The sequence below is a fragment of the Artibeus jamaicensis genome, unplaced genomic scaffold (genome assembly GCF_021234435.1).
Source record: "Artibeus jamaicensis isolate MK-2021 breed Jamaican fruit bat unplaced genomic scaffold, CSHL_Jam_final contig_387, whole genome shotgun sequence".
NCBI lineage: Eukaryota > Metazoa > Chordata > Mammalia > Chiroptera > Phyllostomidae > Artibeus > Artibeus jamaicensis.
The window spans coordinates 29,371,459-29,387,765 of record NW_026521812.1 but is presented as its reverse complement, the minus strand read 5'-3'; the positions used below and the strand labels follow the sequence as shown (position 1 = coordinate 29,387,765).

Genomic DNA, 16,307 nt, shown 5'->3' with positions numbered 1-16,307 from the left:
AGGTCCGAGGGAGGGGCGTGGCTGACACCTCCTATCACGCCGCGAGGGCGCAGCTACAACCCAGCTAGGGGCGCAGTCCGACTGAAGTTGCTGAGCGAAAAGGCCAGCAGTCTCCAATAGCTGCCGCTCACGCCGACCCTCCTGGGGTCACCCCAGGATCCCGGGGAAGTCCCTTTCTGCTGGCTTGGGCTCTGGGACCAAGTGCATCTGGCATCTGGGACACATTTCTGAGTCCCACCCTCCATGGACTCACTGAGGAATCTGCCCTTGAAAATCTGGGCCCCAATGCGCCTGGTGGTTCTGTAACCACCAGAGCGTGCACTGGAATCGCCTGGAGGGCCTGTTAAAACAGAGGTTGCTGTCCCCACTCCCATTCCCAGAGTTTGCCAGCAGATCTGGGGTGGGACTCAATCATTTGCCTTCTAACAGTTTTCTAGGGGATGCTGATGCTGCCAGTCAGGGAACCACACTTAGAAAACCATAGCTTTGGTCCGGTTTTTCAAGGCTTGTCTCAGGTGAAGATTGGCAGGAGGGTAAAAATTTGAAGTGATACTCCTGCTATTGTAGGATCTTGAGCATATGGCATAAAATCATATGACTATCTAGTTAAGGTTAGGATGAGGTTCTCCGCGGTGACAGGCTGGGGTTTCTGAACAAGGGTCATTCCTGCCTTCTTAGAAAAGATGATGATGGGCCTTACCAAGGAGAGGAGGACCCTGGAACCTAGCCAGGCCACCCTTCCGTGGATGGGGGGGGTTGGTTTCAGGAGGCAGGCGAGTGATAGGGGTACCCTCAGAAGATTTTAGGGGTCCAGGGTTTTCTGCAAGGGTATAGGGGAGAAAAAGTTTAGAGAGTTCGGTCAATTGACCATGGGTAGGACGCATTGGGAAAATGGCAGAAAGGTACTGGGTTTCCTTTTGGCCCTGAAACCATTCCCTAATTTCTTTCTTTTTAAAAAAGATTTTATTTATTTATTTTTAGATAGGGAGAGAGAAACATCAATATGTGGTTGCCTCTTGTGTGCCCCCTAGTGGAGACCTGACCCACAACCTAGGCATGTGCCCTGACTGGGAATCCAACTAGCAACCCTTCTGTTCTCAGGGCAGCACTCAATCCACTGAGCCACAAGACCCAGTCCATTCCCTAATTTTACCAGAGTATTTAAGCATCTAGAGCCCAAGATCTATGTGGTGCTGGTGCAGGGAAGCAGCACATGGAGGAAGAGGGTCTGCCTCTGCCCTTTGGGCCTCTGATGTTTACTCCTTCCGTGCTGCACATTATGGAGAATATGATTGCTGGTTCTTGGGCACTTTTGTCATGTTTTTATGTGCCTCTTCCTCCATAAAAATATTAAAAGTTATATTTTACAATTTTGTTGGTATGAAGATGAGTGTAATTCAAGCTTGATTCATTATCATAGATTCATTATTCTTTTTAAAAAGGCTTTATTTATGTATTTTTAGAGGGATGGAGAAAGAGAGAAACATCTATCAGTTGTGTCCCATCTGCACCTGGACCAGGACTGAACTCAGAACCCAAGCATGTGCCCTTTCTGAGCTGGTGACCTTTCGCCTTGCTGGCCACCTGAGCAAAGTGACCATCCTGAGCCATTCTGGTCAGGGCTACACATTATTCTGATATTTATTTTTTCTTTTGGTTGTAAAATAAATTAATATATTTTGTGTGACCTTAAAACTATCACAGGCCCTAGATGCTGTGCCTACTGTGACAAATGGATAAGTCGGTGTGCCTCCTGGGCCTGTCTGGAGGACAGGGGTGCCTCTTTCCAGCTGTGGCTCCCCAGCATCTTTAGGAAACCTGGAGAGAGTTTCCGTGAAAGGACATGTATCTGTGAGTCACAGCTCTCCTCTGGTATGAAGCTGGTTGTGTGTGCATCAGTGCTCCCACTGCAGAGCCCTCCCACCCTGCTCTACTTAGTCCAAAGTGAGACCCTAAAGCTGGGTGGAAAATCCAAACACATTAGGTTATCAGCACCATTTCTTATCTTATGTTTAGTTTTTTTAGCCTCACCTGAGGACATTTTTTCATTGCTTTTAGGGAGAGGGGGAGGGAGAGAGGCAGGGAGAGAGAGAAACATCCATGTGAGAGAGAAACATCAGTTGGTTGCCTCTGTGTGTGCTCAGGTCAGGGATCATACATGCCCATACTGGGGATCAAATCCACAATCTAGGTATGTGCTCTGACTGGGAATCAAACCTGCAACCTTTTAGTTATGGAATGACTGTCCAACCAACTGAGCCACACCAGCCAAGGCTTATATCACATCTTAAGACCTGTTCTGCTGCATTTTTTTAAAATTACCTGGATAGCAAACTATTAAGTGAAATCCAATTTTATAGTGCTATGCAAACGAAGCAAATGCATCTTTGGGCTGCCAGCTGGTGTCTGCTGCTCTACAACTATATAATTTTTTATTATCTTTCTAGAGTTGCTCTATGCATATTCAAGCAATTACCAAGCTTGATATTTTGCACACTGTTCTGCACCTTGTTTTTTTCCACTTGCCATGACAGCTTCCTCAACCTAAACATCCCTGTAGTATTCCATTTTAAGGAAATGTAAGTACAATTTAACCTATCACCCACCAGGGCATTTAGGTTGTGTTCCCCCATTGCTATCACAAGCCACACAGCAATGAATAATCATGTACATGTCTTTCACCTGTGTACAAGTGTAACCACCGGCCAGATCCCCAAAAGTGGAGGTGCTAGGTCAAGGGTATGTGGGTTCTCCTAATACGTACTGCCGAATTGCCTACCACAGAGTTGTACTACCACAGTGTCCCATTGATGCTCCCACCAGCAGTGTGGGAGGGCGAATGCCTCTACACAGCCTTGCAATAAAGCACATTATGGATTTTTTTAGTTTGCCAATCCGATAGGTAAAAACAACTAGTCTCCTTTTAGACTGTTTTTCTTTTATTATGGAAGTTAAACAACTTTTCACATTCCTTAAGGCCCCTGAATGGGAAGAAGAGCTGGGACCTGGCTTTTTAATGGAGATGAGGGTTTGTTGAATCCCTGGGGGAAAGCTCACTAGAGCAGTGGGAAGTGGAGACAGTGAGAAGTATAAGGTCAAGGTTCTGGAGTTGTCTACCAATACTTTTTTCCTCACATGAAACATTTAGTACTCTATAATGCAAAACAGAAGATAAATATACAAATGTAATTTTAATGTGTCTTCATCCAACAGATCTTCTGACTAATTATGATAAATTATATTGTACATGTGTTAAAATACTGGTTAAATTATGGATTCTGTGTGTTTTGAAATTCAGTTGTCCCAAGGTGGAATTCAATCAACCTGTTTTTGTATTTCACTTACAAACACATGGCGACTTTAGCACAAAAACAACTCAAGTATTCACACATGCCAGCCAATCACTTATCAGGATTTAAACAAATAATTCAGAGGAAACAAGAGGATAGATTCATCCTGGCAGCAGTTTCACAGGAGGGAAAGCTGTAATGGTCTGGTTAAGAATCTAAATAAAAATGAGACACTGGAGAAAACAGAGGAAAACAAGTTTCTGCAAATGTGCAGCCTATCGTGGTTCAGACCTGCTTTGATGTTTATTTTCACTCCTGGAGATCCGATGATTTGTTTGTGAAGATCAGTGTCAGATACTAAGCCTGCACACATTTGCCTGGAATAATCAGAAGTCACAGAAAAGAAACCATGATAGTGATGGGATTGTTTCAGTGCAAACCAGACAGAAACGTAAATGTGTATTAATGGTGATATTAACTCTCCTCAGTATTTGTAATTTCTTCTTCATTTTAGGGCTTGTGTATTTAGAATTATTAACGTAGTTTTCTACCAGATGTCTCCTTCCCTTCTTCTCTCCCTCTCTTTCTTTCCCTCCCCCTCCCCCTTCCTCCCTTCCCAATAAGAAAGACGTGATAATGAGAAACTATTCCAGCAGGAGGAGCCGGTTTAGAAACAAATGGATTCCATGGCAACTCCTGACTCCACATGACTTCTAATAACTGGCATTTCAGCTGGAAATTGTCTGTGTGATATTCTGTCCAACACCGGCGCTTTATGTGGGGTTTTCCCTAGTTTACGTCTCAGAAACAGAGTCTTAACCTCCAGTTTCATGAATAAGCAGCAGCAGCAGCAGCAATATGTCACCACCTGGAACCATGATGTGGCCAGTGATTTGTCGAGTGTTTCTGGTTCCAATTTTCAGACGAGCTGACTGAAACGAATGCTGAATGAGAAAAGTCCTGAGCTGGTATCGTAGAGTGTAGAAAATCTGGGAGGTGTGTTCCACTACAAATTGACAGAGTCAAATGTTCTCATTCAACTCAAGAGAGTGTGTGCCCTGGGCCCCAGACAGCAGGTCCTGGGTGCTGTGCTGTGAGTCACAGACCACCTCACTGGACGAGGGAAACCAAGCACAGACAGAACTGGCCAGCGCTCCCCCTTCCTCACTGAAGTAAACCAATACAGTCTGAGCTTGCACTAGAGCTGAGTGATCTACTGATCTCCCGATGAGGACTGGCACCACCGTCATGGTGACAGGGAAAAGCAGCGTTAACAGGATGGGTTTGTAAAACCTGATGTCTTCATCGTTGTATAGGTTTTACTGTGAGCCAAGGGGGAAAATGTGTCATGAAAGGGTCACGTGATTGCTCTTAGAAACACTGCAAGTCAATGATGGACCCACTGCAAAGGGGAGGAGGAGCTGAGCCCTGTTCCTGGACTCGTTCTAGAACCTCTGGGTCCATTCGTGGAGGTTGTGCCCAGCTGGGCAAGTCAAGACTGAAATTCAGCCATGACTCAGTCTGGCGTCCTGCCCGAAGAGGGTGCCTTTCTCTAATTGGCACGAGGGCGATACATGGTGTAGCACCTGCCCGACAGTACAGCCCTCCTTGTTGATTCTGGGCTTGTGCGACACCTGTCAAAGAGTGTTTCCTGAGATGCATCGGAAACAATCCGGCCGAGGTTTCAGTGGTTAATGAGTGACCAGGGAGGTGCAAGAATGGAAGTGACACAGCACATTTGTTTGGCGAGGGCGTGCTCCGGAGGAAGTGGGGCCGTGAAGAAGGGATGCTCCCGGTGAAGAAGAAGAAAGGGTGTGGAGGTGGGAAGCACTGAGTGGAATTTTGCAAAAAACTTGACATTGACATGTATAAAATGGTTTGAAAATTGATTGGTCCAATTCAGGGAAAAGTTTCTTAAAAATAGCTGAATAGGTTTACTTTAAAAACCCTACTAAGTAATTAGTTTAGGTGACTGACTTGAAAAATCACACTCACTTTGACAAATTGGAAATTTGAGGAAGGGTATAAACTCACCGTAGACCCATAACATGTGATGGGTTTATCGCACTAGAACTACTGCGCCGTAGCGGTAACTGTTGTCCAACGGCCAGCAGTGCCCTGGCTGACAGAGGACCTTCACATTTTTCTAGGACCTGCTGAAACCTGGCCGGTGTTCAGCTTGTCTCCGTGCTGGAAGCACGTGTGCAGTGAGGAGCATGTGCAGGGTGCTCAGTGGAGGGAAGTGCCTGCCTGATTCTCATTAGATCTCTGAACTGGACATGGGAGGAGTTTGTTGGAACCTCTCTGGGTTGGCCTTCCTCAGTGTCCCTGTGAGGAAGGGGACAGATGCCATTTCTCCATGTTCCAAAAGGAAGGCTGAAGAACAGCATGCTGAGCAACTTCCCCAGAACCACAGGGGAATAAGGTATTCCCAGTGTCTCCCTTGAACAGTGAGCGGAACTTTTAGGAAAAGACCAAGTAGAGAGGTGTTATATGTATTGAAAATAAAGAGACTAGTGCAAGGGGCAAGTATCCTCACGAAATCAAGGAAGCAGGAGCATCTCTGGGCTGTAAGAAGAGGGGCTTACTTACTGACCTGAATTTCTTCTTGGAACCTAACTTCATTTTGAAATAATTATAGATTGACAGAAAGTTGCAAAGAAGTGTACAGAGAAGTCTGGTGTGCCCTTAACCCAGCCTGCCCCACTGTTAACATCTTGGTTAACCATCGTATGTATTAATGCTAGGGAGCTGATATTGGTACAACCTACAGAACCTACTCAGGTTTCTCCAGTTATGTGTGGGCTCTTCTCTCTCTCTCTCTCCTTCCCTCTGCTCTTTTCCTGTCTAGTTATTTGCAGTTTTATCACGTAGGTAACTTAGTGTAACCACCACTAGAATTAAGATACAGAACTTAACATCACTTCAGTTTCCCTCATACTGCGCTTTATGTTCCTTTCTTCCCTCCCTAACCTTAAACTCCCCTAACCACTAATCTGTTTTATACCTCTATAATTTTGTTATTTTAAGAATGTTATGTAGGTAGAATCATATAAGAAGTAACCTTTGAGATCGGTGCTCTCACTCAGCATACCTCCTCTGAAGTTCATCTGAGTGGTTATATACATCAATAGTTAATTCCTTCTTTTTCTTTTTAAAAAAATCTTCATTGTATTTTTTCCATTGCCATTTAGGCCCTTTATATCCCCTCACCCCCCAGCAATCTCCACACTGTTATCCATGTCCATGAAGCCTTTTGCCTTTTGGCTCAATCCCTCCATCCCTAATAAACTCTACCCCTCCACTAGCCGTCATCCTGCTCTCAGTCTATGAGTCTGTCCCCATGTTGTTTGTTAGCTCAGTTTGTTCATTAGATTCCATGTATGAGTAAAATCATGTGTTACTTGTCTTTTTCTGACTGGCTTATTTCACTTAGCATAGTGTTCTCCAGATCTGCTAAGTAATATTCCACGGCATGGAAGTACCCTAATTTGTTAAAGCCTCCACCCACGGAAGGGCATTTGGGCAGTTTCCAGTTTGGGGATATTATGTATAGAGCCACTATGAACATTTTATATGCATTTTTATGTGAAAATATGTTCTGTTTCTTGGATAGACACTCAAGAATACAATTTCTGGGTTGTACAAAAAGTCCTTTTTTAACTTAAAAAAACCTGCTAAATTATTTTCCAGCATGAGTGTACCATTTTACATTCCCACCAACAATGTATGAGTAATCCTGTTTGTCCACATCCTTGCCAGCATTTGATGTTATCATTATTTTCTATTTTATGACAGGCCTGGTATCAGTATGCTGTTAATTTGCATCTCCCCAAAGTCAATGATGTTGAATGCTATATCATGTGCTTATTTTCCATCTCTATAGCTCCTTTGATGAAATGTCTGTTCATGTCCTTTATGCATTTTTAATTGGATTCTTCGTTTTTTTACTGTTAAATTTTGAGAGTCCTTCATGTATTCTATTTACACAAATCCTTTGATGGATATGTGATTTGCAAATATTTTGTCCCCAAATTGTCTTTTCATCCTCCTTTTGGGGTCTTTTGCACAGCCAAGGTTTAAAATTTTTTTCATTTTTCCTTTGTGAAACAAAAAGGAAAACGTCATCTACTAGGGAACACCTCGGTGTCCCAGCCACATCTCTGTGAAGCTATTTTATAATTGCAACAGGGGGAGAAACAAACAATTCCCACTCAGTAGATACATCTATTAGTCACCTACTGTGTACTATGTACTGCTTTGCATACACAGCGTTTTTCAGTAAACAAAACAGCAAAGATTCCCACCCACGTGGCACTTACATTCAGATGGTGGTACATAGGCAATGCATGCAATAAAGAAGTTCATTACGTAGCAGGTAAGAGAGTTGTAAGTGCTGTGGGAGAAGAAAAAGGAGCAAAATGCTGGGTGTGGGTGGGAGCTGTGTGCAGTGTTAATAAGTGTGCCAGGGAGGCTTTGCTGACAAAGTGCAACTAGAGCAGAATTGAAGGAGGTGAAAGAGTTGGTTGGGCAGATGCCTGGATGGAGGGGTCTGCTGGTTAGCGAGCCTGAGGTAGGGGTAGCCTAGAGTGCTCGTGAAAGAGCAAACAGGTCAGATTCCAGAGCAAAAAGGAGTGGAGAAAAGAAGAGTAGAGGAGAAAAGGCAAGAGAGGTAGATCATGTATGGCCCTGGCCGTCACTGCGAGGTCTATACTCTGAGCGGGGTGATGACCTGTTGCAGGGTGTTGAGCAGACGGGTGCAACCATCTAACTGGGTTGTGACAGGCTCCCTTTGGCTGCTGTGTTGAGAAGAGTCTGAAGGAGGCAAGAGCAGAAGCATGGAGATATGTGAGAGCCTACTGCAGGGATCAGGAGAGAAACGACAGTGGCTTCTACCAGGGGACAGCAGAGGACACGGTGCTGGATCTGGGACATATTGGAAGGTAAATCTAACAGGGCTTTCTGATGCATTGGGTGTGGGGGAAAGAGAGAGAAGGAAAGCTTTACGGATAAAGTTAGGACATGGAATAAACATGACCCAGACTACAGGAAGAGAATAGAAAGTTAATGGAAAGAGCCAACAAAAAGAGTCAGTTCAGCCTTTGTGTGTGTATGTGGGGGGGGGGAGGATTTAACAGTATTTATAAAAACTTTAAATGTATATATGCTTTTTTCCAACAAATTTTTCTTAGGAATTTAGCCTTCAGAGACACGTGCACGTGTGCAGTTACACATAAAGGGATTTCACTACATAACTGTTTATAACTCTGAAAGGCAGAAACACCTTCACTACCCACCAGCAGGGGAATGCTTTATATAGTGTGGTATATGCAAATTATAAATCACCATGCCACATTAAACTGAGTGACATGTATACAGAAAGCTCTCCAAAGTACATTGCTAAATGAAAAAAAAAGAGAGCCAGTGGCAGAAGGGTATATAAAGTGGGTGAAAAAACTCCCTCTGCAGGTTTACATACACCCACATATATGTAAATCCACAGGGATAGATCTAGCATAGAAAACTGTTAAAAGTTTATATGCTCAATGAGGCATTTAACTACTGTTCCAATCAAACATATTTACAACACAAAGATTGTATTATATAGAAAGATCTTTCGTAAGCAGTGTGGAAAGATTTTTCCTTGTTAATGAACTAGCTTTCCTGGAGGCTGCAGGAAGTCCAGAGCTGCGCTTCTCAGAGCCATCCCTGGCCCTGTAAGGACGTTAATCTGGTTCGCTGGGGCAGCTGAGCCTCTGTACTCAGAAAGGTTCTGGAAAAACTGGCTGGGGCTTGCTTTTGAGTGAGAAACCCCACATCCTCCAAATCCTGGGTCACTGTCACTTTCTGTCCTATGTTGTAGCAGCATAGAGCGGCAGGCAGGGATAGGACTTGGAAGTCCACAGAGCGACTGCCATTCCTGTGTGTCTGAGCTACTCTTTCCTGTGAAATCAAGGCAAACAGCCATGGTCAAATGAGAGCCGCTGCGGGGAGCTTTGCCTGCGGAAGGCCGCTGGGCTGTCAGGGCTCTCCAGGCAGGGGTGTGTGTGCCTTTTTCACTCTCAGCTGGGGGAGTTGCCTACGTTGTAGGGACTCTGGAAATATATTTCACATAATGCATTGGGTGCAATTCCATGAGGTATTTTTGCAGATGAATCAGAGTAACTCTTTTGTGAAATTCTGTGGGTTTCTTTTTTCATTCTATGTTTGTGTGAGAGTACTATTTCTGGGTCCATTTAGGCTTCTCATTTTCTCTCTTTAAAGTTCACTGTTGTCTCCGTCCCGGTGACACTAGTTTGCAAGGGCACTCAAGGACAGAATGCCAGCAGTATAAGTTTGCCATCTATAGGTGGACATTTTCATTACAAGTGTTTCCCTGTGACCTAGATAGTGATCTAGAAAAACAAAAACACAAACAAAAACTGTCACGTAGAAAACTCCCTTGTGATTTCTACTTCAGACGTATCTCCATATATTTGTTTATTTGTTTTCATTATTCCCATAACCATTGGTATGGATCACTGGCAAGAGTTTTGTGATTACAAACCAGTGTAAACTTTGCTTTATGAATATTTGTCTTAAATATCATATTGGCATTTTTCGTATTTGAATAATTGAACAGTATTTATAATGATATAAAATTTGGATTTTATAATATAAATATTGTCTTCTTTAGAAAAAATTAAAAAATCTAGATTACTCTGCCTTACTGCTTGCAATACAAGTGAAAGCATGGCCCGTGAGGGTACAAACCATCCCGCACACTGTTGAATCGCTCTGGGCAGTGGAAGGAAGCACGCAGCCTTGTTTTATGACAGCTGAGCTCCACCCGATCATGTCCTGCCTCTGAGCACCCATTTCCACATGTATGAATGAAATGATTGGTCTAGACTTCCTGGGAAGTTCCTTCTAGCTCGACTAAGCTAGATGCTGTGGCTAAAAGTAATTATAACAGTGGTATCTAACTTTTGTTACCTGTCAGGTGCTGGGTTAAACATTACCTACCTTGATATGCTTGACAAACTTATGCAATAGATATACTATTACAAGCTAAGAAAATTGAGAAAGATTAAGTAATTTGCCCCAAATTGCAAGGTGTTAGGGCCAGAATCTGAACACAAACAATCTGACTCCTGAGCCCACTGTGCCTTTAACCACTACACTATATGAGGGGGGGATCCCCTTGCAAATAAAATTATCTTCTGGGGGGCAGACCCCTCGTAGTACAGGCTTCCCCACTAGGTGAGTGTTCTAGAAACCCATCTGTACCTGTGTTCCAGCTGGTGTTGTTGTGAGAGGCTGCATTTGGCTTGACTGAATTTTTTAAGACTCAGTGCATTTGCCCATTTTGTTAAGATGGGTGGTTTACATAGCACACCTGCCCACAGTGCACTGAGTGTTTAGCAGTTTTTGACCAAAAATGGCATGATCCCTGTGTCCCACACTCCCTATTCACATGATCCGGCCCCGAGAAAAAATTTTTTTTCTGGATGAAAAAAGTCCTCAAAGGGAAACATTTTGCTTATGTGGAAGAAGTGAAACAAAAATGGTAGAAGCACTAAATGGCATCAAAATCAACGAGTTCAAAAACTATTGAGCTGTGAAAAAAAGCCTCAATAGGTGCATTGCATTGAATGGAGAGTACTTTGAAGGTGACTGAAGTTTAAATAATATGCAAGAATAAATACACAACTTTCTATAAATAAATTTTATTCTTTGGGGTCCCCCCCTTGTATATCTAAAGCAGTGCTGTCCCTTTTCATATAGTAGTCCCTTTGGAATTCTACCTTTATATTCCACTAATGCTGCTCTTACTATTTTTGGAGTGCTGTTTTAGGAACAAACCAGTCCCAAATTTTGGGCTAATTTGAATCAAACAAGAAAGTTGGAAGTACCTCCCAAAAAAGTCATTGAATCAGCATTTTTGGAGCCATCCACATCTAATTTACGTGAATACCTAATTCCCCCATGAAATGGAGATAAAGGACACATACCCTAGAGGACAGCATGTACCATCTAGTAGAGATACGGGAGCTACCAAGGGTCAAGAAAGTGAGCCAGGCCAGAGTGTTTGCGAAGGAGGACTAGGGTGAGGGAGAGACAAGGTGTGGAGTGCAGAAAAGGTGGAGGGGTTTGGGAGGTGCAAGCAGGTTTAACCAGAGGGGAAGGTTTGTCTTTGGAATTTGGAGAAGGAACGTTGAAGTGCATGCGGCCCAGTGGAGGAGGCCTCATGTGCCACACTAGGCAACACAAAGTCCCCTTCCAGTCGGGAGGAACCGTTTGGTGCAGGGGTCTTGAAAAGCCCTACCTACCTATTCCTCATCTCATCTTTGCTCAGCTAGCTCCCTAGGTGATGCCATTGACCCGCAATATATCTGCCATCAGCCCATCTGTTTGGAGGCCTCCTGATCCTCCATATCTGCATTCATGCTGCATGCTGGCACAGTCCCCTCCCAGTTAGCTTTTGGGCCTCAGACTCTGCATGCACCCTAGAAACTTATCTGTCCCTCCTGGGTTTCCCATTTTAGTTCATGGACTCAACACGCTTGGAGCTAACACCCTCTTCAAAGGGGAATATGAACCCCTAAAATACAATCAGCTTTCCCCTCTTTTCCCTTCCCCACATCCAGCCAACCACTGAGTCCTGCCACAGGCACATTTTTCTGAGTAGAGTACTCAAGCACTGAGGTCAAATGAACTTGAGTTCAAATCCCGACTCTGTCACTATTAGCTGTGAGGCCTCAGCCAAGACATAATCTAACTGAGCCTCATTTTCATCATGTATAAAATGAGTAAATGAGATAATGTGCATAACAGAAACTTGCTCCAGGTTTGACGTGTATCAAAAGTATTAGAATGGCAATGTATGTCTTTGATAGCCAATCAATGTCTACTGGGTTGAAAGTTTCTGGATGATATCATAGTAACTGTGCGCTAGTTATTTTCTATTTGCACCTCGCTGCCCTCCCGCCCTCCCCCAGCAGATCCATTCTCTATCCTTTCCACACTCCTCTATGCTCTGGACACTGACTCTCTACAGCCCAGCCCAGGGGGAGCTAGGCTCCCACCAACTGCTGCTCAAGTTCAACCAGCAGGCAGCTATTGGAGAACTGGGGGAGAGGGGTCAGACTGTTTCTCGCCTTGTCCTCTTCCTTCTATGGCTTTGATGGCGGCTGTGCTCTCTAGGCCCCTTCCCTTCCCAAAGAGAAGCAGCTCTGGGGGCAGCTTCTCTTCTACAGCTGTAGCTCTCACCAGTTTAGAGAGCCCCCCTCCCCCTTGGCCCTTTCAGACCAGGGGCTGGTAAGGGCTTCTTACTCTTGCTAGTCCCTAGGTCCTGTATCATCTTTGAGGGTATCCGCACCCTGCCTGAATGAGGTCACCCTGTTAGCGCTTAGAACTATCTGTGTCTCACCTAAGATGCTACTCTATGGTGGGCAACTTTCCCATCACAAATTTGAGATTTGGTTTTAATGAGACCTTCCTAACTAAAACATACTTTGTACTCCGTCTCTTTCCTCTGGCTTCACTTTGTCTTCATCTTCCTCTCTTTCTCTGTGGAAAAGTAGACCTGCTCCGGACAGTGTGCACCTGTAGCAGGAACCCTGGAATGGCACCTGCCACTGTGCTCTCTACATCCAGCATGGATTTTCTCCATTGTCTTTTGCCTGGCTCTGCCATTGCATTTTAGGACTGGGAAAATGCATTATGAAGACTTCCCTAATCAATTCCTGGATTAAAAATAATGGCCTGAGAATGCCGTGATAATCACAAGAGAAGAGTAGGACCCTGCCCCAAGTAAACCCTTCCTTCTTTGTTTTTCATGTTTTGATCTTATGAGCCCTGACTAGGCTCCATTGAAAATAATGGCAACCTCTTCAAAGGGGAATATGAAGCCCTTTGAATGGGCTAATTACGCTCCAGGTTCCCACCATCTATCCGCCCTTGACAAGCTCCAGTAGAAGTCAACAGGTGGTTGTCCAAATATAAACGAAAAGGCTTAACTCTAAAACATCGATGTCTGAGGGGATTTTGAGAAGACTTTACTCTGTGGTTTTGGCAGTGACTGTGAGTTTCTTTGCCAGTGCACAGAGACATTTGACCTATGTCATTCAGGAGTTAGCAGTTTTTATCACTGTTGTCTCCACGTAAGATCTACTCATCCTTGGTCTTCCCTCCAAAACTCAAAAAGTAAAAAGTGAAGAGAAAGAGGGGAGAGAGAGGAAACCAAGGAAAGGGAATGAAACATTTGGTGAGTCTGTATTTTATTCCCTTATTAGTCACACTTATATGTGTCAAAAACAGAGGGTATTCTGATGTGTGGGTAGAGCGGGAGGAGAGGTGTTTTACAAGCATATTTCTCTCAGTAAAACTTGTTCTGTGCAGACAAATTAGAATCGCCCAAACAAATGACATGTATTTAAGGTACTGCCAGCCTCTCAAGTGATGATTGAGAAGTAAAGCAACAAGGGGGCCGAGGGGGGGACCATAGGGTATAATCTTTCTAGTTAATCCTTCATTTTCTTTGGTACTTTCTCTTTACGTCTTAGGCAGCTAACCACCAGAGACAGGCCATGTGATCCTACAGGAAAATACTGACTCCAGGCAAAACCCATTTTCCAAAGCTGATTCTCTATGATTCCAAGGGGTAGCACATTTGTCTGTGCAACGTACCATGTAGAAACTGTGTGAATTTGGGGCTTTAATTCAGAATCTAACTTTACATTCTTCATCTCTCTCTCAGGAAACAGTTCACTTGATACCAGTTTAGAAGAATGACCTGTCTCCACTCTCCATTTTAGTGATGGATGTTTAATAATTCTATAAAACCACCCAAAAGAGATACATATGACACCTTTTTCTAAGCCAGGGGCACAAAGCTATGATTATATTACTTAAAGTATATGTATAGCAGGATCAGCTTACATATATGCCATTAATAAGTTATATGAATCAAGTAGAAATCCCCAGGTAAACATCAGTGACAAAGGTAAACACTCACATTAATCTCTAAGTAATACACTTAGCTTACATACATGATGTTAATAACTAAGTTATGTGAATCAAATAAAAATCCCCAGGTAAACATCAGTGACAAAAGTCAATACTCACATTAAGAGTTGGCCAGCCTGGAGCGCTTCATCCTTCTTGTGCAGAAGAGGGAAAATCTGGATCCCCAGTCCCAAGATATCAGGCTGGGTCAGTAGGCAGAGCACCTGCCCTCAGGAGCTGCCACCTGAAAGGCTCTTGGCAGGCAAGTCCCTGTGCCTTGTATTTTGGAGTTTTCTAAGATGCCTGAGGCTCCTCCTCCGAGAGCTCTCTTCTGATATGGCCCAGAGGAACACACACCCTGTTTTAGCCTGATGCCAGTTTCATACGAGCAGCAGACAGCTGACCTCTGTGGAACAGGCACCCCTGGTAGCCTGGGTGACTCCACTGTGTTCCCAAACACCAGGATCCCATCTCAGCCTGCTGTGGCCAAGCCTCAGCATTTGGTGAAGAAGGGAAGATGCCCACGTGCTGTTTTTCGTTTGGAGGAAAGAAGGAGGCTTGGACCACAAGGAGGTGCAGAGATGATGCAAATGAGTCCAGAGAGAGCATCATTTGGAAATGACTTTTCTGTTCTTCCCATATATACCAACCTTGATCTTTCCCCAGCATATGGAGAAGTTGCCGCAGGAACAGAGCAAAAGGCATTTACAAGCATTAAGAGTGCAGAAAGTTGTGTCCCTCAGCCCTTGTTATGTATGGGATGGCAGACATGAGTACGTGATACCCTTGATGGTCATGCTCTTCTGAAGCGAATGCCTCCTAATGAGCTTCTAAACGAGACAGGAGAGGAGGCCTGGCTAACCTCCACATGCTATTGCCATAGGAAACATGGTGAAGTTACAACCTAGCACCAATCTTAACAGTTTATGAATGTCAAAGAATGTCGTAAACTAGAGAATAAATCTATCTAGCAAATCCACAGTGGCCCCTCATGAGCTAATTAGTTCTGTGGGTTCTAAGAGAACTAATTTTCTACATCAGAAATGGGAAAAAAATGACTGATGCCAGGTGAAAGGGGAGATAGTATCATCAAGTTGTAAATGTCTAATTAAAACTTTATGAAAAGCCGCTAGCAAAAACCAGATACTATGATTTAGGCTCCCAAAGAGAAGAGAGTGACTTTTCATGTAGCTGAGCAAACACCCATCTTGGGAAGGCAAACTCCTGCTCCAACAGGCTGTACACTGTGGGAAGTGCTCTTTCAAACTCCTATTTGGGAAACTGGTTTTGAAGCTGGTTACTCCAGAATCATAGTTTCCTCTCAGTTTTGACCAAAGCTGTTTTTTTTTTTTTTTTACCTAGGCGGATCACATTAATTTTTGGCTATTTCAAGAAATCAAATTCTCTCTCTGAGAACAAATGTTTTGCCACCATTGAGGAGAAATGTACTTCAGGTTCTGAAGGGAATTATGAAAGAAAGTTTCAAAAACCCATGGGCAATAACCACATTGTTGAAATGAACACAGTCTACTGAGATTATTCTGAAGTAAATAATACTCATTCTGATGCTATTTTGGGGATTTGCTAAAAGTCAGATTGCTTTATAAACCATTCCTTATAAATTTCATAATGAAATTCATAAAAGTCATTTTTAACCAAAGGAAGATTGTTTTAATTTGTATCATAATTTTTAAGACACAATAGGAGAAGACAAATCTTTTTTCTTCCCCTCTGAAACACATAGACATTTTAAGAACTCTTCTTTTATGTTCTTAATACTTATGAAAAGAACTACATCTACTGCCATTTTTATTTTTCATTCTTCCTGCTTCTGTATTTTCCACAACCCATTACAGTTTTTGCTCTCTACATCTTAGAGATTTTAACTGACTTATTTTTTTTTAATTTCTTTTGATGACAGTCCGCAGGTAGCCAGGAAGGTGGGGCTGATTGAGGAAAAGGGAGAGAACAAACCCTAAATGGATTAAGAAAAGTCTGAAGTCCTATGAGATTCTATTAATTCTATTT

General features: G+C 43.4%; 1 protein-coding gene across 1 annotated transcript in view; it reads right to left on the bottom strand.

Annotated features, from left to right (window-relative positions):
* SIM1 (SIM bHLH transcription factor 1) overlaps nt 1-14,561 on the bottom strand; it is a 91,047-nt gene extending 76,486 nt beyond the window's left edge. The window contains exon 1 of the mRNA XM_053664951.1: nt 14,400-14,561. The gene's annotated coding sequence lies outside the window, so the exon portion shown is untranslated. The remainder of the gene's footprint in view (nt 1-14,399) is intronic.
* Nucleotides 14,562-16,307: the final 1,746 nt, after the last annotated feature.